Source organism: Columba livia, chromosome 2 (genome assembly GCF_036013475.1).
Source record: "Columba livia isolate bColLiv1 breed racing homer chromosome 2, bColLiv1.pat.W.v2, whole genome shotgun sequence".
In the NCBI taxonomy this organism is placed as follows: domain Eukaryota; kingdom Metazoa; phylum Chordata; class Aves; order Columbiformes; family Columbidae; genus Columba; species Columba livia.
The window spans coordinates 70,518,922-70,543,836 of record NC_088603.1 but is presented as its reverse complement, the minus strand read 5'-3'; the positions used below and the strand labels follow the sequence as shown (position 1 = coordinate 70,543,836).

Below are 24,915 nucleotides of genomic sequence, written 5' to 3'. Positions count from 1 at the left end.
TGTAAGAAACAAAGGCTCTTGCATTTCCAACCAATAAGAGAAACACACCAAAAAAAAAAAAATCTAAGGAAACTATTAAAATCTGCCATCTAGGTGGCAAATTAGGCTCAAAATGCCCCCACATCCTACCAGATAAGTTACTTATGTAACTACTCAAGAAGATCATAAAGCTCCCATTTATCTCCACCCTGCTGCTCTCTGAGCCGCCCAAACCCTGATGGGTCCTGTCAGCCATCTCTCTGCTTAATAACATTTGTTTTCTGCCCATCAGGAGAAGTGCTGTGCAATTTATCTGATCAGACCCAATGCAGCCACACAACCTAACTGTCAAAGACAGAGCATTTACAGTAAACCAATGGCAATTAACTCATGTAGTAAAGGAGAAATTAAGCCCCTGTAAATTCCAACAATACAAATGCAGGAGAAAATCATAACCTCATTGCAAATGCTGTTAGTCAGTAAAGACCCTGCATTTGCCCGAGTGTGTTATTCAATCAGCCTACTGCTTTAAATAATAATGAGCTATTTTCTATTATAATGTAATAAATCTCAAGAGGACTTGATCTGGAGCGATGATGAGGACTTGGTTCCCAGCTACTCTCAACAGAAGCTGAATTAACACAATATCTCTGGATCTGGCCAGTGATACCAACCTGCTGAGACAGAGTACGAGATTGATTCATTTTCTAAAGCACATAAAGGGAAAAAAAAAAAAGGGGGTGGGTTTGTTTTTTTTTTTGGCAAATTGATAGCTAATAGGACTTCAGTTGAACTGTTTTGATAAATGCTGACATAGGTGTTTTGATGCATGATTCAGTGTACAATAACACTCTAAATTCTCTGTCTTCTTTATACTGTTACTTAAAGCACAAGCAAATATGAGTATACACCTATGTTTTCTCTAGACAAATACTTATTGCAGAAACTTTGTTTACTAAATCAAACATGAAGACTTATTCCAGTAGTTAGAAGTTTAAGTTCTTCTACTTAATCTGAAATGCTTGAAGCCTAACATTTAACAAGAGAGTAAAATTCCTCTGAAAGTCTGAATGACACAGCACAAGATTGTAAACATACTGTTCCAACCTTTTATTTTTATATTATACAGGGGTTTCCTATTCAGTCTCAGGTATAGAATTGATTTCCAGGGTTTGTTTGTTTAAGGAAAATCTTCAGAGGAAAATTTTGATTTGTTTGACAGTGTGGCAAACCACAACCACGCTTTTTGCAAATTATTTTGAAAACCTGAATTAGTAGTTTCCGTATTACCAAATCCAGATAATTAGAAACAACATCTAGTAGTTTAGATAATCCCCTCACCAGTTTAAAATAAAATGAAGCAATTGACATGATTTGCTGTTTTATTTTTTCTTCTCAAATGTACAGTGCTCCACAGAAAACTGAGAAGGCATAGAAGCCCCAGGAAGACTGTCAGATGGCAATTCAAAGTCAGAGTATCTACATTTAGGCTAAACCTGAGAAACCATAATGCTTCCCCATAGCACACAAAATACAAACATACACGTGTTTAAAGATATCATATTTTCCATGCATCATTTCAAAAACCTGCTGTCCACAAGCCATCACGGATAGTGTTTTTACAGCTTATGTTTCACTAACAAAAACCAGCATTTTAATTCTGCATGTACCTTAGATTTAAGTGTTTGTTTACAGTTCAGTTACATGAAAACTTTCCTGTGGTATTTTATTCCATACCCATTCCTATAAAAATGTGTTTGCTTCTTAGGTAATATTTTACTCCTATAAGCAGCACAGTCAGCTGTCAAACATCAGTGGGCTTCTGCTATGGGTAAAGCGAGCAGGTGTGACCCTTAGGAGCTGTTTTGTTGGTATGTAAGAACTCTAAATACATATATATTACATGTTATGGGTGCTCAACTTAAAGCATTACTTAAACTCATAATGTTCTTTCTTCTTAGCAGCCCACTCTTGGGAGCAAAACTCCCTGAATTTCTCCTTATCAATCACATCATTATCATAATTAGTTCATGTCCTAAAGACATTGCATTAAAGCAGCAGCTTGCACTGAATTCACAGCTTTTACACAATACTAATCCACTCATAAGTCTCAGCCTTGTGTTCAAAAGATTCATTTTAAATGAAGCCTCAGGGAGAGGTGTTATTCCTGGGCTCTAACCACTGCTTCTTCCATTTCTTCCCTTTCCTTAGAACATCTCAAAAGATGTCCTGCATTTCAGGCTTGCCTGCTTGGTTTCATCTTACTGAAGGTCACAAGTCATCCCAGGTATATTTCCATTCTCTGAAATCCAAATTTTTAGCCCTTTCTAGGCACAGCTTGGTAGAGGTAACAGCTAAAACAGCACACAAGCAATGCCTTATGGTGCAAGTATTGCAAAGTCCTAGAAGACAAACACAAACTCACAGGGCCATGTGTCAAAGTGGATGCATCCACACCACAGGCTGAACCTATAATATGAAACCATGAATTTGCATACCTAAATCTCTTCACTTGCCAAATATCCTTCATGGTCTGAAATCACGTCTGACAGACACCTGTAATGTGCTTGAAAAAAGCTGCCAAAACTGGGGGTGTTTCAGAAAGCAGGTCACTATCCTTTACATTCTGCTGCCTGAGCTACACCAGCATCACTCACAAGCCAAGCACACAGGTAATAGCTGGCCACAGGGATTTACACTGGCTGAGTGAATATACTGCCCAGAACAACCTGCTTACTGTGATATTTATACACTAATGAGCACAAAAATCCATAGGGAGAAATCCCAGACATTCCCCTCCTCTCCAAGCGAGATGATACGTTTTTTCAAATCTTTCACTGGGTGACTGCACATCCTCAGATTTTCCTATTGGGTTCACTTCCATCCACCTCTCTGGTTCATCAGCTGCTGCAGGGCATCTATGAAGCGGTACATGCCGCACTACCATCAGTGCACTGATGAAACCCAGCTCTCTATCTCCTTCCTTCCTGACCCAAACACGGCTGCTGCCAACCTCTAACAATGTCTGGCAGAAATTGGTCTCTGGAAGAAGGCCAGCTGGCTGCTGCTCAACCTGGACAAGGCAAAAATGATGCTAATCAGCAGGAGGAAATGCTTTGAGGACATGGTAAAATTGGTAACTGCTCCATCAGTTGAAGGGAATATTTCTGGCCAACATCCTAAGAGGTGTGCAATGCAAAGACCATATCAGGATTCAGCCTCTTCCCAAACCTGAAGTTCCCAAACTCCACAAAGAAAACTCACTTTTTGTTAGATGTCTGCTTCATTTTGAAAGACCTCATCACATTTCCTTCGAGTTTAACTGTGAAAGCTGTACCAGGAACCTAGATGGACAGCACAGAGTGCCACTTCTGGCCCTCCTCTGGATGACAAACCAAAACATTTGCAAGCCTGTTCACTTGTGCCTGGAACATCCACCATTATATGGCATATGATCATCTGGAAAAGTAACTGTCACTTCTAGAAGTGACATTTACCAGTACTTTAGATAAAGCTTTACAGAAAAGCAATTTACAACCTGCCTGTGAAAAGTAGCAACTTGACCACCTTAAAAAACAATAATAATAATAATAATGAGACAAGATCTATTTTCCTGCGTCAAGTCCAAGGTTTTCAGGTAAATGGTGAGTTGCATGCACTGGGACAGATGATCTTTTACCTACTGAGACATTTCATACTTCTCAGTTCTCTCCTTATAAGGGACAAATAAGCCTGCATTAGAATTCCCAGAACTTTGCAAGGGATAATAACTCATTCAATAGCAAGACATAAAAATTTTGGAACCTAAGCAGCAAGAAGAGATGCAACAACTACATCTGTAACCAAAAGTGAAGACCAGAACTGACAGTATTGTATTTTACCTTTGAATTGCACTTGTGAAACAGGGTTTTTGGGGTGTCTTCCAAAACCACGTGCTCACTCAAGTGCTGTTAGAAACTGTTCTTTCTCTTTATCTTTTTATAGCTTTAAATGCTGGCCTGCATGTTCTTTTGCCACCTAATACCGAACCTGAATTCCACAGCACCATGTGCCACTGACTTCAAGAGTATAACATGTTTTTTCACTGTGCCTCAATTTTCTATCAATAAAATGGGAATTACCATAATGATTTTCTTTTTTAAGAACTTTCCAGTAGGAAGTGCTGAGAAAACACGAAAGTCATAAGAACAGCTGTAGCAGCCTCTCCACACCTATCTAACACCAGCAGGTCAAGCTTTATGGCCAGTTTGACACCTGGAGCTCAGCTGATTTAAAAACAGCTGAGAACACAAGTAGCATAAAGCGGATGAACCACTATACAAATGACATTCACAAACTGTTTTTCTTTGCAATGACACAAGGTAAACTCAGGGTTTACAGCAGTGGAGAATGCAAATGAAGTATGCTGTACTCAAGCAGGAAGCAGATTTCTACAACTTGCAGAAAATTCAGGATTTTCAACATTCAAAAAGAGAGTTTGAAAATGTCCAAGACAACCAGTACTTTGGGTGAAATGTTACCATGGATGAGCTGTGTTGTGAAAAAGGGCTTTTCCATATGGTTTGCAAGAATACCCAGTTAAAAATATTTGTGAGCAGGAGGGTGTATTTCTCAATACTCCTTTGTCCATTGGCTCAGTTGTCCCTTTATCAGCCACATCTTGGTAACTCAAAGATTCAGACTTCAGTTTACACTAGAGGTACTTGACTCACAACTTCTTTGTCTGAGCCAACTACACTTTATATCCATCTTGCTTAATCCATTTCCAGACCACAGTAAAGGCAGCAAAACACAACAGGAGGATCTTTCCAAATAAGAAGTATCAACAGATCATAAAACTGCTTGGGACAACATATTTTGGTCAGTGCAAGGAAGAAGAGCATAATTTTGTGAGTGTGGTGTTTCCTTCCTACAGGTATCTTCTGTTAAATAATCAGACTAATCAGTTTTATTTGTGTTTATTGTCATTTTCAAATAAATATTTGACAGAACAGTACGGTAGGTTGACATTAAAGGAGAAATTTGTTTGTTGTCCGTATCTGTTTAAAATGTCTATTTGAAATGACATACATTGTTTCTGCCTAATTATGTTGAAAAAAACCCAAACTCCACAACTCTTAGGTCTCATAGGAACTTGGAGGCTGTTCTTTGGCCAAATTTGATCTGATCATATCCCTTTAACACTAAGCAGAAGTGATGAATCTTGGTAAAAGCAAGCAGATTATGCAAGGCTGAGCAGATATTTTCAGCACAGTGTATATCGGACAGCAGTTTTCCTGGGTAACAGACAACAGTTTCAAAAAAAACCAACAACAACAAAAAAACACTTGCAAAGGAGAAAAGCGGTGGAAACAAATTAATTTGGAATACATAAAGAGGATTATGAAAGAAAGCACAAACTTTCCTCCTCTGCCAAAAGAAGCGATTTAGTGTGTGTACATCTTTGCCTTGTTACAGTTTATTATGGAGTTGGGTAGCTAAAAGAGAAAGAATTCAAATAAGGAGAGGCTAAAAAAAGGCTGGCTCCTACTGTGAGCACAGGGGTGAGGAGAACATGGAATAATACATGAAAAAAAAGCAGCTCATTGCAACAAAGTGACTTGTTAAGCCTTCAAAGTCTGTCACCAGTGCTCCTCCAAGCAGTGTAACTGATTGCATAGCACATGGTAGGGGTTCAATGGTATATATTTCTGACCTTCCTTTTCTAAAAAGAAACACTATACAGCCAAAATACAACAACCTTCCACATGCACCTACATGCTGTGAACACCAAAAAGCAAATCAAGTTGCTGAGTGTGTTACATGGCAGTATAACAAGGGGTCATGGGATGAAAGCAAGAAAGAGAACATTTTAGGCTGAACATCAGGGGGGAAAAAAAGACTTTTGTTCAACCTTGAAAACACTACATGCCCACGTTAAAAATTAGCTTGACAAAGCACTAGAAATTACTTTGTATACTACATCTCTGCACAGGCAGAGAGATGGAGCAGAACTAATTGGCCTCTGCAAACCCTAACTTCTTATGATCCTTCATAAAAATAGTCTACAAAGGTTCCTAGGTTTAACAAAGGCTTGCACTTGGAAGAGAAAATGTAACTGGGAAAGCAGAACATCTCCTGCAAGCCTGTTTCCACTCAGAGCAGCACAGCGTGGGAGGTGCAATCATTCAAGTGCATTAGGTTTTGACTTTAGTCAAGAGAATCATTTACAGCGAAAAAACAGGAGTGATAACTTCATACCATTTTTATCATCATGACTTTCTCAGCACACCACAGTTTTTGGGAAACAAAAAAATAATCAGCCAATTTTCTTTGCCTGTCTACTAATTTTTTTCTCATTCCCACACCTATACATTAGCCCAGACAACAGTTCCATCAAATCCAAAAGAGTAGCTGATGTCTCAGGGATCATTACATTCCTACACGTTTCATAAAATGCAACAAGCTGGTCAGGAGGAAAAGACTCAGATTAATGTTTCCATTGAGTCTGCATCCAACCACAATCCAGCCTTTCAGACAGCAACTGGCAAGCCAGTAATCTGGTGCATCCTGGCCAGTAGGTCAGTGGTTACGTAGCCCTGGGATGGTGGAAGACGCACTTTGGAGAGAAAGAGACCTGTCCACATCCACAACTGCCAGAACACATGGTGTTCATATGTAACACATAGATATGCCCTTCATTTTGACAGTGTTTACGCTGTGGATGTTCCCTGTATAATCAGGGAACATATTCTTGAATTCTGTTGATTGCAATTTGTCACAAATATGGCAAGAGAATGTCACTGGTATGCAATTGGAGCCACATATTACTTTAGGAAAAACAGTCACAATATCTATAACAGAGGTCATAAATAAAACAAACAAGAACATGTGAGATGAAATACCTTTCCCTGTTTTAGGTATAGGCATATGATTTCCATTAGTAAAAGGACCACTGTAAAATTTACTGCAGAGGAGCTGATTTTCCCTTGGTAGCCTTCTTCACTATAGATCTTCAGTATTTGTTTGCATTTTGGTTTATGTTTTCACAAAAAAATTAAAATTTTTGAGTAGCTTCAGCTGCGAAGAACTGGTTCCTTTTGCTCCTTATATGCAACAACTAGGAAGATGTGCTCTGACTTACAAAAATATTGAAGTCTGTAAGCTTGAAATTGAATTTTCCAGAATTATCCAAGACAACAAAGCTCACGCACACAAATGCAAGCACCTGCAAGGAAGTTTTAGTCTGAGAGATACTCTGCTCATCTCTGTTCTTGTCAGTAGTACATGCCATGTAGTTACCTTACCAAATTAAGTTTCTCACTGGGGCACTTTGTAAGTGTTTAAATAATACAAGAAATGAAAGAAATATGGATTATGCCCTAATAACGGCTGCTTCCAAATGACAGAAAAAACATGCTGCTGGCACCATTACCCTGACATCTTAAATTCTATCCCAGGAAAACAATACAGAAAAAGTTGTATTTCAAGTACCTATGTGCCCATGTCAATTTTAAGAATTGGTTTAAGTGACTTCCCTAGACCAAGGCCCTGAGCAGGTGAAATATGATTTTATATTTAAAATATTAAAAAGATACAGGCTGCCCAAGTGTTTTACATTTTTTTTCCTTCTTGACTTCTAATTCATTTCTGACATACTGTTTCCTTTCAGTCTCTTGTCTGTATCATAAATCTATCTGTAATAATTTGGCACAAGTCGCACACTTTGCATGGAAATGGATCTTGCAACCTCCCAGCCATAGGCTGTAAAGGACAATGTCCATAATAAGTCATGTACAAAGTACAGTTTCAGTAACCATTTTTGACTTTACGTGCCATTGTGTATCCCGATATATTGCACAGACAGCTGGAATTAATTCTGCTTCTATTTACTCCAGAGTAAAACAGCAACCTCCACAGAACTTTAGTAGCCTAACATCAGGAGTAAATGAGATCAAAATTAGGCCACATTGCATGAAGCTTGTCTCATAGAAAGATCAGTTGTATTTCCAGTCTTGGGCCCCCATTATTAACAGGACTGGGACATCACAAACTGTAGTCACTCATACACATCTTGCAAAGAAAGCATTTAAATTTTTTTACAGAAAAAATACATTCCAGTTTATATTCCTTTTTCTTTCAAAGCTTGCACAGACGTATCTGGCTTCCAGAATCAGCTGGGAAAAGCAGAAAGATGTTAACCAGGCACTGGATCAGGCAATAACCCAGCAGCTGACACACAGTTTCACAGCACTATCTCGGTTCTGCCTGATCGCACGTTATGTCTCTCATCAGGCACGCTGACACACGAGGGTAAACATCTCCATTAAATTATTCAGGAGTCACAGCTCAAGAAGATGGGACAGACATCTTTCAAGACTCTTCAGGTGCAGAAAATGTTTACAGAGTTACACCCAGGATAGAGTTAGCCACTTATTTTCTGTAGTGGAGACAAAAAGAAATGAAAACTGGAACAGTAGCTCACTGTATCTGTTCTCCAGCTGTTGATCTTAAGACCCTTGGGGTATACATAGCATGTTCACTGCATGCTGCTGTACAAGGCCCTTCATATTTTGTGAAGTAGGATATCAAGTTTTGACAATTCAGAAAGCACTGATGAGCACATATCTTGACCTGTCAAAAAATCAGTTTTACATATCTAAGATCACAATCCTTTCTTCCTATCATTAGGTATTTCTGGGGAATGTTAAAGCCCAGTTTTGTGACAATGTCTTCCTTTTCCTAACTCATCTATTATGTTTTTAATAACACCTTTTATTTGCAGGTCTGCTTGTCAAATTTGCACAATGGTGAAAATACCAAAAAAAAAAAAATAAAATAAAATAAAAAAATAAAAAAAGCAAAAGCCAAAGGAACAAACCTCAACTAATTGATAGCATGAGCATGTTTCATATAAACATCCATTATGCAGTGTTACTGCTGAAGCTACTGCAGTGGCCACAGATCCCATGGTTTAGCACCACTGACCTCAATAGCAGAGAGATGAATAGCAAAACTGACATGTCAAGCATACAGCTAGAATAATTTGCACTCTTATGACCAGATCCTGAGCTGGCACAAAGTGACCATATCTTCCCCAAGATCAACGATACAAGGTCAAACTTTTTCTAGCTCAGACAACAATTTTTTATCTCAGCATTGCCAGGAAATCAGAGAGAACATTCAGCATTAGTTAAACCACTGAATTAAGTCTTCCAAATCATAGTTTCTTTTATCTTGATACTGATGTTGAAATACACATTTCATATTAATATATCATTTTCTGACTTAAGAGATGGTGAAAATCAATTCCCTTTGCTCACGCACTTTCTGGAAAGGAAACTGGGATACATCGTACCCCATGGTACCCTTGTCTTCCCTATAGAAGAGACAATGTGCTACGGAATGAAGTCTAGTTGACTCAGAAGCCAGCTAAATCAGTAAAAGCACATCAACAAGCTGGCAGCTTGCCCCATGTTAAAAGCGCACACCGCCTTGTCTTCACTTGTGGTAGGCATCACATCAGCAAATGTCAAATTAATAATGCACAACAGATAAGAGGACTTCCCTATTTACCTAAAAATTCCCTCCATCATTATGAGCTGCTTCATATTTCCCTGTCTGTCCAAATGTGTTCCAATTTGTCTTTCAGTATCTCTTTGTAGTTCCCTTGACAGACCGCTGGATTGCTGTCCCACAGCAGTTCCCCAGCACACTGCCCTGCACAACTCCTTCTCTTTTATAGTGTTACCAGTGATCTCATCCATTCAAAGGGATCCACTTATCACACAACCAATAACTCTCAAAGTCACCTCTCCATAAGTCACCTGTCACTCAGCTTCCATTTATCAGCACTTGCTAATGATACTAATGATGTATGTATATAATAGATGCAAACAAAAAGTTTGCAACAGACTAACATATGTAGGCCAGTGAATCCTCTCTTTTCTTGTACATGGAATCACATTAAAAGGTTTCCGTTTCTTTAAATTAAATCAACAGACACTACATAACCCATAGGAGTCAGAAAACTAGTAAGGACAGAGACAGCTGAGATGTGGAGAAACTGAACCTACAAGCAAAAAAACATGCAAGGTTAGATTCAACTTGGAAAAAATATGATAGTGGTTTGGGGTTTTGGTTTTTTGTGGGTTTTTTTGTTTTGTTTTGTTTGTTTTTTAATTAAAAGAAAAAAAAACTCCAGACTACACAAACCTAGAAAGCAGCTATGGGTACAAGAGACTGAGGGTCAGTGGCAGATAGTAAATTAGACATGAGTTCACAATGCAGTCTGACAGCAAAAAAGGTCACCACAATTTTAGGCTGCATATGCAGAGACAGCAAGTAACAGGGAAGTAATGGTTTTTATCTATATTGATCGGGTGCAGTTGAGTATGGAAAAAACATGCTCAGTTCTGTGTTTTGTGTAAACAAAAACTAATGGCAGTTTGGAGGGAGTTCATAGAGAACAGACACAAAATAGCTTGGAGGGCTAGCAGAACTAACCAGGAAAGATGAAAAGCTAAAAAAAAAAATAAAAAAGGATAACAACAAAAAGAAAAAAACTAAAACACCCACACACAAACAACCAGACATTCTCTTGCAAAGCAGTTAATACAATTTAAGAAGCTGAGACAAAATAATTGATTGTTGAGGGTAGTCTAGGCAAATCTGCTTGCTTTTGCAATGAACGCAATCGGGACTTACTTTGAGCATTACCAAGTCTGACTTGGAAGTGTGTTAACATTGATGGGGCAATTATTTCCAGAACTGCTGTTGCATGTAAGTGTCCAGTGGCACCCTGGGAATTGTTTCTGGCTAACACAATAACTAAGAAAAGCACGACGCACAAGTCTCTGAAGACCACATGTATAAAAGAGAATAAAACATTTAGCATGGCAAAAGGAGACTTCAGTAGAACTTGTGTAAGAAAAATTAAGAGCTAGATCTGGGCAACATCTCACAAAGCTAAGCTCAATCACTCAAGATGACCTTGTATCACCCTACTGACAAAATGCATCCTGACAAAGTAGGGTTCAAACTCTTGAAGCTACATGAGAAAGCATATTATTGAGTCGAGGTGGACAACCAAGGCCAGTGTATTTTGAATGAGTGTCTCAAGATGACCAGTGTAAGCTCCTTCTCATAACATCCTTAGAGGTAGAATATTCTTAACATTAAAACCCATGGAAAAGAGAAGATTCCTGGCAATACTAAGGGGCTTCCAGCACAGTTTCTGCTTCTGCCCAAGTTTTTGAGGACAGCTTGATCAGTTCATGCTCTCTGATGACAAGAAAGTGGTAAAGTCATTAGAGCACACAGGCCAAGTTAATAAGTTCCTGCAGGAATCAAAGCCTGTGAGCTTGGGCTCTGCATCGCACTGTCCTCACATAGCTCTTAGCTGAGCTGAAGGTATGGGCTGAGACTGCTCCTGTCTGTAAATCCAGCTCCTGATGAACCAGTAAATAAGTCAGTGAGGTTCCACACAACAAAGCATCTGCACAAAGAGGGAAGGCAAGACAAAAAAAAAAAAAAAAAAAAAACCAAACACCGGCATCTCAATATGTCCTTCGCAAATAAACCCATCTTGATGTAGTACTAGATACCTAACGGAAGAAAAAGTACTGCTCTTTCTCAATATCCTATGCCATTTACAATTAACTTAGGCAGTCAGTATATTTCAACACTTCTTTTAAATTCAAACTGGAAATGCTTAACATTAAATTGGTGGGGGGGGGGGGGAAGTGAAAAAGAAATGCCAATACCCTAATCCATCTTTTTACTGAGGTGCACTACCTCGCTGATTTTGCTGGGGGGCAGAGGGGAGGAAAGCAGTTCTGGACAACTGGTTAAAAGCAGCTGTTAATTTAAAATAACCTGTTTGTTAATTGCTTTCAACCTTGGTCAGTTGGTTTCTGCACTCTGAACCCTAAAGGTAGTTTGAAATAAATGCATCTAGGGAACAAGGAATAATTAATGCAGGCAGGCAGCCGTGGCTGGAAGACAGAGGTTACGGTGAAGGGAGGAAAGGTCTGAACTGGTGCATGCGCTCCTAGGAATTGGCTCCGATGCTCTTTCCCCTCTCCCCTCCTTTTCCCTTCTGCTGCAGAGCTATGGCTACAGCTGAAGCCCTCTGCCAAAGCAGGGGTGTCCTACCACCCCTCAGGCACAACACCATCAGTAGAAAAAAAGCTTTGCAGGATGCAGCTGCAGCAACAGTAGAAGCAGAAAACTAAGCAAGCTCACCACACACAGCCCTGCTGACCACCCTCACACGCCACCTCTCACCACCTCCACCAGGACCCCTGTGCTCAACAGGAGCCATGGCGGCCACCTCACCCGGCACTATGGCACCAGACCCCCTTCCAGAAATCTTCCCTGGCTGAAAGATGCACAAGGCTCCTGTCAGTTTGCAAGCACTGAGAGAAATGGCTCCCTGTCTCCCAGAGCCCCAAAACACAACCCATGCAGAAATACAGCCTCCACCAGGCCTCCACAGGCAGAAACAAGGACTTTCTGCTTCTGTTTTCTCAGTTTGCTGCTCCCTGATGACCAAGAGAAAGCAGCCCCATGACCACCTTCAGGGATAGCAGCAGTGGGAGGAGTGGAAAGAAAGAAAAAGAAAAAAAAAAAAAAAAAAACTGGGAATTAGTCACTCGTTTTACAAGCTGCCTCAGCTTGGTTTGCTGCAAGCTTAAAATAGAAAAACAACTGACCTGTGAGTTATTTAAACATGAGTGTAACATTTAGAGGCAACAAGGCAGGGTACACAGATTTTATCCGACTGATGCCTGCCTGACCCCTCAAGTCCTCAGGTGACCCAGGCATGCACAGCCACGTGCTGCTGTGGCCAGCAGTTCCACTTCGCTCTCCCCACTGCCTTCCCAGGTACCAAGCAAGGATTTGGCAGGGATTCACACTGTCTGAGGCACACAGGGAAAAATCTCACCCAGAAGAGCAAGCAGGGCTAACAGAAGCCAGGCTTGTTTCCTTATAAACAAACATGGCATCGTCCTCAATAGATTTTATTCTGGTAGCAGCCTGGTGTGCTTTTCTGTGACAGTGAAGCAGTTGCACTATGTTTAGAGGGAGTTGGAAGCCACATCTCTCAAACAGCCCTTCCTGCAGACTGTATATGCTGGGCCCACTGTGCTTCCAACTTGCAAGGGACAATAACGAAACCTATGTTCAGGAAGAAGATTGGCAACACAGTCTCGGCCTTTCTCAACACCATCCATTTAATGATTACCAAGCAATTCTAGCTGCTATTGTTATGTTCTGATTTTTAATCTTCATTAAAATAGAGGATATATACCCAACATGCCTTGATGTTTGTGATTTGTATTGCAACAACCTGTGCCAAAAAATACATTTGGAAAGAAAGAAAAAAAAAACTGGAAAAAAATAAAAGTCTTGATAAAAGCTGATCTCAAGTTTCTACCATAACCTAGGTATAAAATCACTCCAACAAACAGATGGGATGCTTAATGTGCTTAAGGAAACTTATATGCTTCTACTGCTCTCAAAGCAGCATTGCTTAACTTGAGGCTTAAGTTGCACAAATTAGTCCATGTACAACACTGAGCTTTATAGCACATACATTTCTCATTCTCTTTAGCATTCCCACAAGTTTAGCAGATACATAGGTACTTATGTATACTTGGGACTACTAAGCCAGACACGATTTTGATGGCAGATTGCATGATGCTACCCAATCACTTCCTATTTAAACACTTCACTAAAGACTTACTGTATCAGACCTATGGTTTTAAATACAGTAATGATTCCCAATCACATTCCTAGACAGAATAATATGAAGGCTGAAAAGCCAAGCAAAGTACAGGAGATATCACAGAGATATGGTCACAGCTCTGTCCCAGTAGGGCACTACTCTGAAATACAAATTCTTCATGAGATTACAGCTTGTCAGCTGTAGCAATACAGCACACAGAGATACTATAATGTACATATATACACACATATATATATATATATATACTTCATTCAGCATAATACCCAGTTCCTCAGCAGCAGGAATACAAACCTTTTGTTTTTAATTCCTCAACACAGCATAGCTCCAAGTTATCATTCCTCCAGGGACAAACATGTACCCATTCTCCCTGCACTGCTAAATCCAGTAGTGCCTTAAGATGCTTTGCCTGAATAATTTTCTTCACCATTATTGATAGCTGTATTGATACAAGAGGTGGCCTGGTCAGGTTGCAATGGCTCTGAACTCTTGAGTTATTTATGAGCAGTTTCTAATTTGCACACATGAATACTCTCGGTTAGGTGACACACACCATCGTGTCACTTCCATATTATCTAGTGAAGAATACAGGCTGCCTCCATCCAACAAGGGCCAAATATACATACTACCTACAGAGAAACCCCAACTGTTCCACAACAACAGAGCCTGATCACAAACCAGCACTTCACGTTTGCCCTTTCACTGCTGACAACCAAGAGCGACCTGTGCAAGGCATTCACCAGGTCTTCGTCACACTACCACCATATGGGAAAAAAACTGGGCCAAGTGCAGGGGAATTTTATTTTTCCAATACTTAAAATATTTTCCTAGATAAAAAATGTTTCCGGAAGGCTTATACATAGGCCTAAAAGGAGCTTCCCATATCTTCAAATCTTCTTGTTAGAGAGTAGCCATCTCACCTAGTCCTTTTGTTAACTTCCAGGCTGAAGTGAGGAAAAAAGCGGGCTTTCATTTTAGAGGGGAGGTAAACATCAGCCATTGCCCCTGATTTCCATGACAACTGCAAACTCTCAGTATCTTCAGATTTGATTGCTGGTGTTTGCATCTCTTGAGCTAACACCAAGCTAACTAGCTGCAAAATTATCATGCAAAGGCATGTGGTCCATTAAAAACACAAGTCACATAGAGTTGCAGGGTGATGTCACATCAGCTGCCCCTGATGATAACTATCAAAAGTTAGCACAAGCCCCCAAATCACAAATGCCCTGGCTCTGATCCCATTTTAATGAATCTGCTTTTACGATTAAACCATCGCTATAATTGGCACTGGAAGAACATTGGCAGTCACTGTGGTCGGCTTCCCTGCAAAGCATGTTTGCGATGCTCATCTCCGAATGATGCATAGTGTCTGCCTGCCTCCTATTAAAAAAAAAAAAAAAAAAAAATGGTATGAACAGCGGCTGGCAGGCAGACTGGTCAGCATTGATTCATTCCCTGGCAGACATGACGAGCAGCATGGGCTAAATTCAGCCTTGGTGGAGGTGGGTATTTTCCCATTTCCTTTCGCAGCATCGCATCTACATTACATCAGGTAGGAAGTTTGGCCTTGTATATTTAATTAAGTATAGTAACCGCCTTTTACTTATCGCCGGCTTTTTGCAAGCATTACACTCTAGTTTGGGGAACAGCTTGTTAGTGCAGCTGGAATTTCACCACGCTCTGTAGGAAGATAGTGGGGAGCAGGCAGGGAAGGGGAAGAGACAGAGAGTGATGCGTCTTGTGTACTTAAGTAGCTGGGCTTTTGAGGGGGAGAAGACAAAAAGAAACAGGCAGCAGCAAAAGCACAGCAATGCCTGGGAGCTGGAGAGAAGAATTCACACACGGAATTTACACATTTTATATTTTCTAATTTCCCTCTGGATAAGAATCTAGCCTTTTAGGCTACAAAAAAGGGGGGGGATATAAGTTTTTGAAGACACTACCATGCATGTGCCTGCATTACAAAACCTGTACTTTTTTTCCCCTCAAGTACAAATGGTAGACAAAATTTAAAAAATTAAGCTGACATTGAGTATTGTGGCATACAGGGTGCTAAACGTTTGGGAATTTGGTGAATTTCTTAAATAGATTAAAAGTTAGCATGAGGAAAATAACATTTCCCCACACACTATACTAGATAGAGAACAGAAGGGAAAATGTGGGGGCAGCCAATCTTAGAGGTTCTCCCTCCCTTTCTGTTGTCCCCCTCCCCTTTCCAGATATTGATATTGCTCTGCCTTTTGATCTCTGCGTTTCTTTGTTTTGGCTTCGCAGGTATCAAGGGAAAATGGCTAGCAGTGAGTTCTGTAGCTTTTCCTGCTCTGCAGCCCCTCTGGCTTAGCCAGCTGGATCACACTGAATTAGGCAAGTACTTCATTATCTCCCTCCTCTGCACATTTTGCTCCAGGTAATAAAATGCCCAAACAAGAGAGCCAATGCCTTCTGCTGCACTGTCTGTGAAGTTTCGTTGTTTGGGCCAATTCCGCATATCAGCATTGTGCTATGGGAGGGCATCACTTTTCATCCCTTGCCTGCAGTGCTTCCCAATCTCCATTTAGTCACAGCAGTTAGCTAACCATGTAGCTGTTGATAACATAGCACGGTTTTGGAGCCCTTCAGCCCTCGGGAGGTCTGGGATTTCTCTTCACAGTGTGGGCCTACGAGGAGGAGCGGCGGCTGGCTGGGAGAGCCAGACCAATTACATGGTGGGGATGGATGGAGAGCTATGTGAGAATTGCTCTTATTAGCAGCCGGTGGGATCGGAGTTTTGCAGTAGGGCATTTTCTGCAGTGGTGAACTGCTAACCAGATATCTAGGTCAGGTAGAGAAAGCTGTAGACCGAAAACCCGGGCAATCGCTTTTGCGCACCTTTCTTTTCATCAGGCATTGTGCTGTGCGGAGGGAGGAAGAGATTTTATTATTATTGGTGGCAGTTTTCTTTCTCTCCCCTCACTCATTCAGATATAATGCCAGCTTCTCTTTTTCATTTGTATTCTTCAAAACAAACACTTAATAGCTACTTTTTAATGTATTATTTTTAAATTCATTTGTCACCTCCCCCACTCCATGGGATTTCCCCCCCTCCTCAAGATGACCTTTAGTTAAAGCCATAAACTAGCTTGAGGCAATCTCTGGCAGTTCTGTCATGTGATGGGCAAAATGGGCCATATTTAAATCACATGGAAGGGAACAGGAAGAAAGAATCTAGTTCACCTCTTCGAATTTAATATTATTCATAATGTCTAGTGCTGAAAAATCTTTAAATTGTTATCTATTTAGGGGTAGGAACATGAAAGATACATACTGGGGAGGGCAGGGGGAAGTTGTCCTTGCATTGAAACCTAAGTTGCAAGAAATCAGTTTTCCGTGTGTGAACAGAAGCAAAAGTATCTGAAAAATGAGGGTAGATATGTATTTATTTTGGCAGCTACCTTTCCCGCATCCTTATTCCATTAAGTTCTCCAAATTGCTTGCCTGGGACATTCAACTCACAGGGACATGGGAAGGGAGGAAACATCTGAACCAAATTCCATGCTAAGGTACACAGTGTTAAAATAATTCAAATTCAGAAAACTTCAAAAGGAGAAAAAAAAACACTATATATGCATCTTATAAATTTGATTTGCAGTCTGCTGAAGTAAACAGCTGATGCCTATTGATTTCTGTGATCTGTGGATCAGCCCTTAGTGACAAAGAGAAGAATCTCCCAACGACAAAGGTCCAGACTGTAGCATTTAGATAAAAATATTAACTGCAAAATACTGCTAAATTAATCCAACTTCTTTTGATTATTGATGTCCTACTGTTTTCTGCCTGAAACAACACACACGATGCATCAGTCATTTATAAATTATTCATTCACAGTTATTTTGGCAGCGGCTTCTTTCCATTTATCAACTGATAAATGTACAGGAGATAAGAAGGGTAATTTTATAGCCCCTTGACATTTACCTTTGACATGATTTCCATATTTAGTAAGGTAAAGTACAAATGGCATTTTGGGGATTCCAAAGTCCATATTATAAAGTTTTGCAATAACTTCCACATCCACATCACATGAGATGAGTGACCCGCCTACATACAAACCTCACATGCACACAAGTCCCTTCGAGCTCACTTCCCAAGTCTGATTTCAGCAGCTCTGAAATGTGCCTGTTGTGCCACCAAATTGCAGAGCCTTTTCACGGCTGCAGTAGGAAAGATTATGGTTTACTTCAGAGGTTTGGATAACATCCAAAGAGCCACAGCTCTGGGGACTGCTGAAACCATGAGACATAGCCAGGTCAAGAATTTGCTGTTGCCTGGCCTCGTTTCTAGAGATCTCATACATATTTCCATCCGCACAGCTCTTCAACATTTCAGATCTTTGCCCAATGTGACCACAGTAATTGCATAAACTCAGTGAAATTACATCTTATCCACCCTGGGGTGAAAGGTGGGCAAAATTAGGTACAAGATATTCAAAGATCACATCTATCTCTGTAGATATTCATACGTACCCTAGTTAGATCTGCAACCCACTGGGCGATTGTACCATAGCACACTACATGCAGCTGCCACACGCTGCCAGAAGCATAAGCCACTCCAAGCAAACAAAGCAAGTGGAATGATTTCCATCCTAGCAAAGAATGACAGAGCCTTTGAACAGCATCTGTCCTAATTTTTTCCTCTAGCCTATGAGACAATTAAAGACAGACTATTCTTTTTTTTAGAAAAAAAGAAAAAGAGAGAAATAAAAAACCCGCACACACTATTTTAAAATGGCAGAGCAGGAATAAATTATAACAGTACCCAAGATCTACAGAGACTACCAAAATCCTCCACACCTGATAAAGTACCAGGAGACCTCTGTGAAATTTGTACGCCACTTCTACAAGTCCTATAAGCATTGCACATTATGCATCCAGAAGTAATTACAGCACAGCCAATTAACTGTTGACTTGCTCTTGCCTTGTAATTCTAGACAGTATTCTTTGTGGAGTTGTACTTCCAGGACTAATACTCTGCAGGAGACACTAGCCACTGGTTCATACCTGCACGTACTCCAATAAATCCCACTACTGTTCATTTGTGAGACACTAAGCACTACATAATATCTATAAGGACACAAGTACTCCATGCTGTTAAGTCTACTACTACATTAAAGTGCCTTTTTTGTAACTCTTTCTGCTACACCACCAGGAAAAATTGGAAAAAAAAAAAAAAAAACACACACAAAAAAAAACACACACAGAAAAAAATCTCCTTTTTTTTCAGTTTTCCAAGGTGGGGAAACTTAAACTGAGAGAGTAAAATGTCTAGGATATATTTCAGACATTAAAATGTTGGTTTCTGGGATTGCAGTGTAGCCCACCCTCTCAACCAGTGCTCATTTTAAGCATTTTCAAGGAGACAAACATAGTTTGATAGCCAATGGCATCCAAGATTCACATCAAGGGGTAATCATTAAGCAGCCATACATACCCAGCCTGCTTCCCCCCTACCGGGTGGTTTGCTCCACCCTGTTCTTGAGAAGTCAAACTTAACAGTCTCATATTACTTGATGGATTTAAGAAAGGTCAGTTAGAAGCTCAGTTATGAAATACTATTTTTTTCTAAGTGCCAACAGATTAATGTATTCTGTACTTAGGAAAACAGTTCAACAAAAACACCTCACTCCCACAGACATACACAACTTTCATATTCCCATCTAGGATGGAGGAAACAAGGGACCAAAGGTGGTGAGATGCATTTTCTGTCATTGAGCTGTTATACATATCAGTAATTCTGGTGTTATTACTATTATTTATTCTGAACAAAAACTAACATAAGACAAAACTCTAGAGAATTGGGCTAAGTGTTAAGGACTATCCAAACTCAAATTCTTACCCAAAGTTTTACATTTGGGGAGATTTCTTATCATAGTTTTTCTACCAATGAAAGCTGGTGGACTGACAGTGCTGGAGGCAAAGGCCTCCTATTGCCTCGAGAAAAAGGGAAGCACGGGGAAAGCCATACACCTTTTCTGCAGTAGGGCAGTGAGAAATTCAGGTCTGTAAATAAAGATTCCTTTCCAGGACTATAAGCAGCTACCTAGGGCTGGAAGATAACACCTGGGTCATCGGGCTCAGAGACATCAAGGTTAGAAGGACCCTTTATCCACACTCTATAAGACACCTGCAACACCGCTCCTCCCTGCATCCCGTAATAAACCTTGGAGATCAACTACGAAAGACCAGGTTCCTGAAAACAGAACTATGTTTTGCTACAGTATCTTATTTTCAGGACTTCAACTTTAGACAGGACTTTGTCTGTAGAAAGGTGATTTTCAGTCTTAGTACAGTGTGGCTGCTCCTTTTGGATATGGTTTGTGCTTCCATATTTGTTGGTTTCTTAAGTAAGACTTAAGTTTTATTCCAATTATATGGCAAGCCCCAGGGCTCAATTCAGATAAGCATGCTTCTGTTCCGGTGCCAAAAAAAACATCCTTTTTTTTCTTCTTGCAGCCATCATAAACCAGTCACCCTAGAAAAACCAGCTCTTTGTTCTTGGGGAAACAACTATTGTCAGAATATTTTACATGTAAATGAAACATGGGAGCTCATCTTCCTCTTTTATTTGTCATTGCAAGGTTTTCCCATTTACCATTCTGCTCCAATTTCCCCATTTAGCAGTGTATGGAATCTGCAATAGTGCATATTGTAATATGCAAATTGTATATAGCATTTTGGTGTCAGACACACTGAAATTAAATCAAATGGAAGGAAAAAAAAAAGGAATGAGAGTGTAATAAAGGTACCTTTATGGCCTCAAGCTGTAGATAAATTGTGGTCTGTGGTAGTTAAACAACAGCTGTTCAGATTTAAAACAAAATTATGATAAGGATCCCCAGAAGATAACACCTCTTGAGGTAACAGCATTTACCTAAATGCATCTGTTAGCAGCAAACACCATGACTTAAGACTGTTTATGTGATAGTTTATTCCCATTTGTTTTCCTTCTCCTCCCCCCACCCATGTTCGTTAGCAGGAATGAGCCCTTCCAGAGAAATCTGAACCTCAGGGTTCCCCGCGCAACCTCTCCACCTATGTCAGAAGGACAGACAGCCTCTCCCAACGCCCACAGGTGGAAGCAGGCTGCAAGCCCTCCACACCGATAAGTGCAAGGATTAAAGAACAGCACGAAAGCAAATTGCTACAGTTAAAGAAAGAAAACAGCAGGACTAACACATTTTAGTAGGGCTACGTACGCTGAGACTCAGCAATCTTTATACTCTTTGTGAACAGCAGTTCTTTAAGAGCTTTACACCCAATAAAATTTAAACTTTTATATATTTTTTTCTTCGTTTATTGCACCAGGGGTTTTTATTGCAGACATGTAGCAAGCCACCCATATGGCATTTCAGAAAGTGGCAACCACACTTGGCCTGAGTGCCTCAGACCCACCCAAACCGAGCCTCTGGTAGGTGGCTTCAGAAAGGGAATTTTTTGCTGCAGTTCATTTTGTTCCTCCCCCGCTTCCTGCTCTCTCATGGCTCTATTGCATTGACTATCATTTGAAAAAAAAGAAAAAGGGAATCCCAAAAAGAAGGAAACAGCATTAGGATTTTAGTTTCAGTTCCCTGTTGGGGAGGGTTGGGGAGAGTTGAGTACCCAACTTTCCCCCTTCTCCTACCTCGATTCCCCCGTTGCTCTTGCTCTGAAGGATGCAGGCAGCAGCATGGGGCGTGCTGGTGGTGACAGCCCTCCATCCCAGCCCCTGCCCAGGGAAACACCTACACACCCCTCCGTCTCCTCGGCAAGCACGAGTTTAGCAACAGCAATTCATCATTGGGAGAAACATTAATATTTTACCTTAGTTACCAAGTGCACCCGTTCAAACTTTTATCTAAAACATTCTTTATCATCTTTTCATTAAGTTCTCAAGAGCTAATGGTTTCTGAGTTCCCGGGGTAAGGATGATGTTCTGAATAATGAAAGCTCATTATTTCTCCACAGAATGCTTGTTAATTCAAATGATGATATTAAAACTATAGTAGCCTTTAGCGCTGGGGTGATTTCTAGCATACTTTATCATGTATCAATATATACTCTGTTTGTCAAAACTGCCCAGGGCTGGGGCTGACATTCTCTCTGGAGGAGTCTAGTGCTTCAAGAGGCACTGAATACACCAAGGTGACAACTTGCAGAGTTTGCGCCTCTAGGAAATGGAAAGATGAAACTTGAAGTGCCATTGTCCCCCTTGATTTCCTTATTAGTATTCATAAAGAGACAGTATCCTCCTCTTTTTCTAGTCCTCACAGACCTTCCTTTTGAATGAAATAAAAGGCGCACCCACACACACAAAAAAAAAAAAAAAATACATGCAGAAGCTTTACATATAAAACATATCTCTTTGTTGTAATTTAAGTAATCCAAAATGTGTTTCTATAGTTACAGGTAGGCATACCTATTGCTCAGCGACAATAAATTCTTAAAAAAAAAAAAAAACACAACCACTCACATACCATGCTACATTTAAAGATGAGGCAAAGACATCTTTCTGTATCCTATTGGTTTTTTTTTAATGACTTCTTTTCTGCATCTCCTTTTTTTCCCACATCCCTCTCTATATAGCCAGGTTATATTCCCCAGGAGCTTAGCTAGGAGCTCCCTGACATTATTACTTTCCTTTCAGCCGTGATGACCAGAGTACTGCAAATGTTGCCAAGGCTTCACCCTGCTCAGCTCTCCCACCATCCTGCCCCACAAGAAAAAAAAAAAAAAAGAAAAAAATCAAGAAAGATTTCCTTCGTATGGAATCCCTTGGTGAATGCTAAAAATAGATCTGCAATGAAAAGGCCAGTTGAAGTGGCCAAGAAGTGTGTTTCTTCAAATAACATTACATTTCCTGCACAAGGCCTCCTTCTCCCACCTCCCACAGCCTGCGTAAATATGCATATCCTTATCTGACTGCAAATTATATCATCACCTCCCATCAAGAGGAGGGAAGGTGTCAAGAAGATGCTCAGAGACTCCAGACTGGTCACAGAGCAACATGATCCCTCATTGGCATCAGTCATTTCCCTCAGTGCTTGACAGTGTAAAATTTGAGGGTTTCTAATTGAGCACATCCCTTCTGCGTCCACTCCAGTCTCTCAGCTCTTCCTTCTCCAGCCTCCCAGAAGGAAATGTTATTCTGAGCATCACACCAACCCCACCAGCTCCTGGGAGCAGCCAGGTCAGCATTCACATGTGCTACACCACACATCTCCATACCGTCCTCACATAATTATCTCGTGAAAGGTTTGCTGGACTTTCACCCACAGGAAAAAATAATAAGAATATGGTAAACTTCTTCTGTCTTCCCCTACCAGCCTGTCCTTACAGTAGCAATTAAATATTTATGTGTTTGAAAACACCTGAGTGATATTTGTTTAGTTTTGCACAGATGTGAGATTGAATTGCAAGTTTATTTAGCTGCCTCCCATTCTTAAGCAGAAAATAAATTTTTAAAAATGCTTTTTCAGCCCTGTTACACAGGCTGACAGGGACAAAAGGACAACTGCATGTTCCCTGCATCCCTGTTCACCCAGGGGCATCTCAGATATGTCCCAGGCATGCCGGTCTCCCTTGGAGAGCCCCAGGGCTGGCACAGCCCTCAGCTAAGGGACACTGCTTCAGGTAGCAACTCTCTGGGAGTGTCACACCAAGCAAAGGGGCTGGCTGGTAATGTGGAGTTTTCACCACGCTTAAGGCTCTGTTTATGCCAGAGTTCCAGCCACATTATGGTGAGTAGAGAGCAGAAGCATCTCTTGCTGCAAAGGTGCCAATGCAGGTCCCTCACCCACAACGTGGAGGTTTAACCCCCAATGCCCAGGTCACATTCCCAGAAGAGTCGTGCTGCTGAAGCAACTGCAACAGGGGCACAGGCATAAAACATGCAACAAGGCTCAAACAGGGCAGGCATTGAGGTATTTTTCACCTTGACACTCAGACCACAGCGTTATCCCATCTTGCAGCCCATGCCACTGCTTGTGGCTAAAACAAGGAGTAGGACCTAGAAGCTCTGGGCACAGACTGCAAATGGTTGTGAGATGTGCTTATCTGGAGGAGATTACTTGTGATAGAAAAATAATTGTGTTTCATGCATTCTGATAGTCTAAAACAACCCATCAGTACAGGGCAAGATTTGTTTTGTAATTTTAGCTCAGGCATCCACAGATTTTCAGTGCACATTTTGCATGGAAAAAAAAAAAAAAAACCTTGGTTCTTTCATTGATTTTACTTTTCTTTATGCTGTCCTTACCATGCAAAGTCCAATTGTCTTGTAGAAATATGTATGATGAGAATGGAGGTAGCAAAAGGGAATAAACCCACATATGCCTCTCAAGCTGCTCCTATAGTAGTTTCCAGTTTTATATATAGACCTGCACAAAAGTGGTGAAACAAGGAGGCTAAACTATTAATTACTGAGTTCTGTGACAAAGGTTGTAGCCCTGCAGACATGCATTTGTGTAATTGTATGTGCATGAGCAGGGCATTCCACACTTTTCACACATACATAAACATTCACAGAAGCCTGTTGTCAGGCCATTTTTAGCAAATATCAATGAAACAGCCACTTTCTCTGCAGGGTTGGGAAATACATGGCTCTGTTTTCACCACAGATTTACTCAATTTCATAATTTTAGAATTAAACATTTTGACATGCTCAAATTTTTCAAAAGATAGTGAATTTAAGTGGTACACAGCATTTCAGATTTTGTCCTGAATCTGGGCTGCTTCCAGCAGCTCCAAACACATCTCTATTTCTTTTCTTTTATTAAAAAAAAAAAAAAAAAAAAAAAAAAATGGAAGACACAGGAAAAAAAACCTTCATCCCTGGAAGTTTTATTATTAAAAAAAACTTTTTATTTTTTTTAAAAAAAAAAAAAAAAAAAAGACGACTGTTCTTGACAGGGTACAACACTAAAAACACTGTAATTGTGAATAAAATTTAAGGTGGTTCCCACCACCCCTTCAGTTTTGGAGTTGAGTCTGTATCTATTAATTCCCCTTGGCAGATCTGGCATGCTGTTGATACCAAAAGAGAGTGTAAAGAGGACATGGATAATAGTGTGGTGAATAAACTATTTCCTGTAAGTTGTGTGGTCAGCAATCTTACTAAACCAAGCCTGTGATCTAGACTTGCTTTTCTTGACTACACTGAAGTCCTGAGCTTTCAAAACATTTTCTTCAGGAGCACTA

General features: G+C 40.4%; 1 long non-coding RNA gene across 1 annotated transcript; it reads left to right on the top strand.

The window, feature by feature from the left end:
* Window positions 1-14,635: 14,635 nt before the first annotated feature.
* On the top strand, window positions 14,636-24,519 carry LOC110366277 (uncharacterized). Its single transcript, XR_002426505.2, has 3 exons — window positions 14,636-15,260; window positions 15,983-16,115; window positions 22,364-24,519. It is a non-coding gene; the product is annotated as an uncharacterized LOC110366277 (long non-coding RNA).
* Window positions 24,520-24,915: the final 396 nt, after the last annotated feature.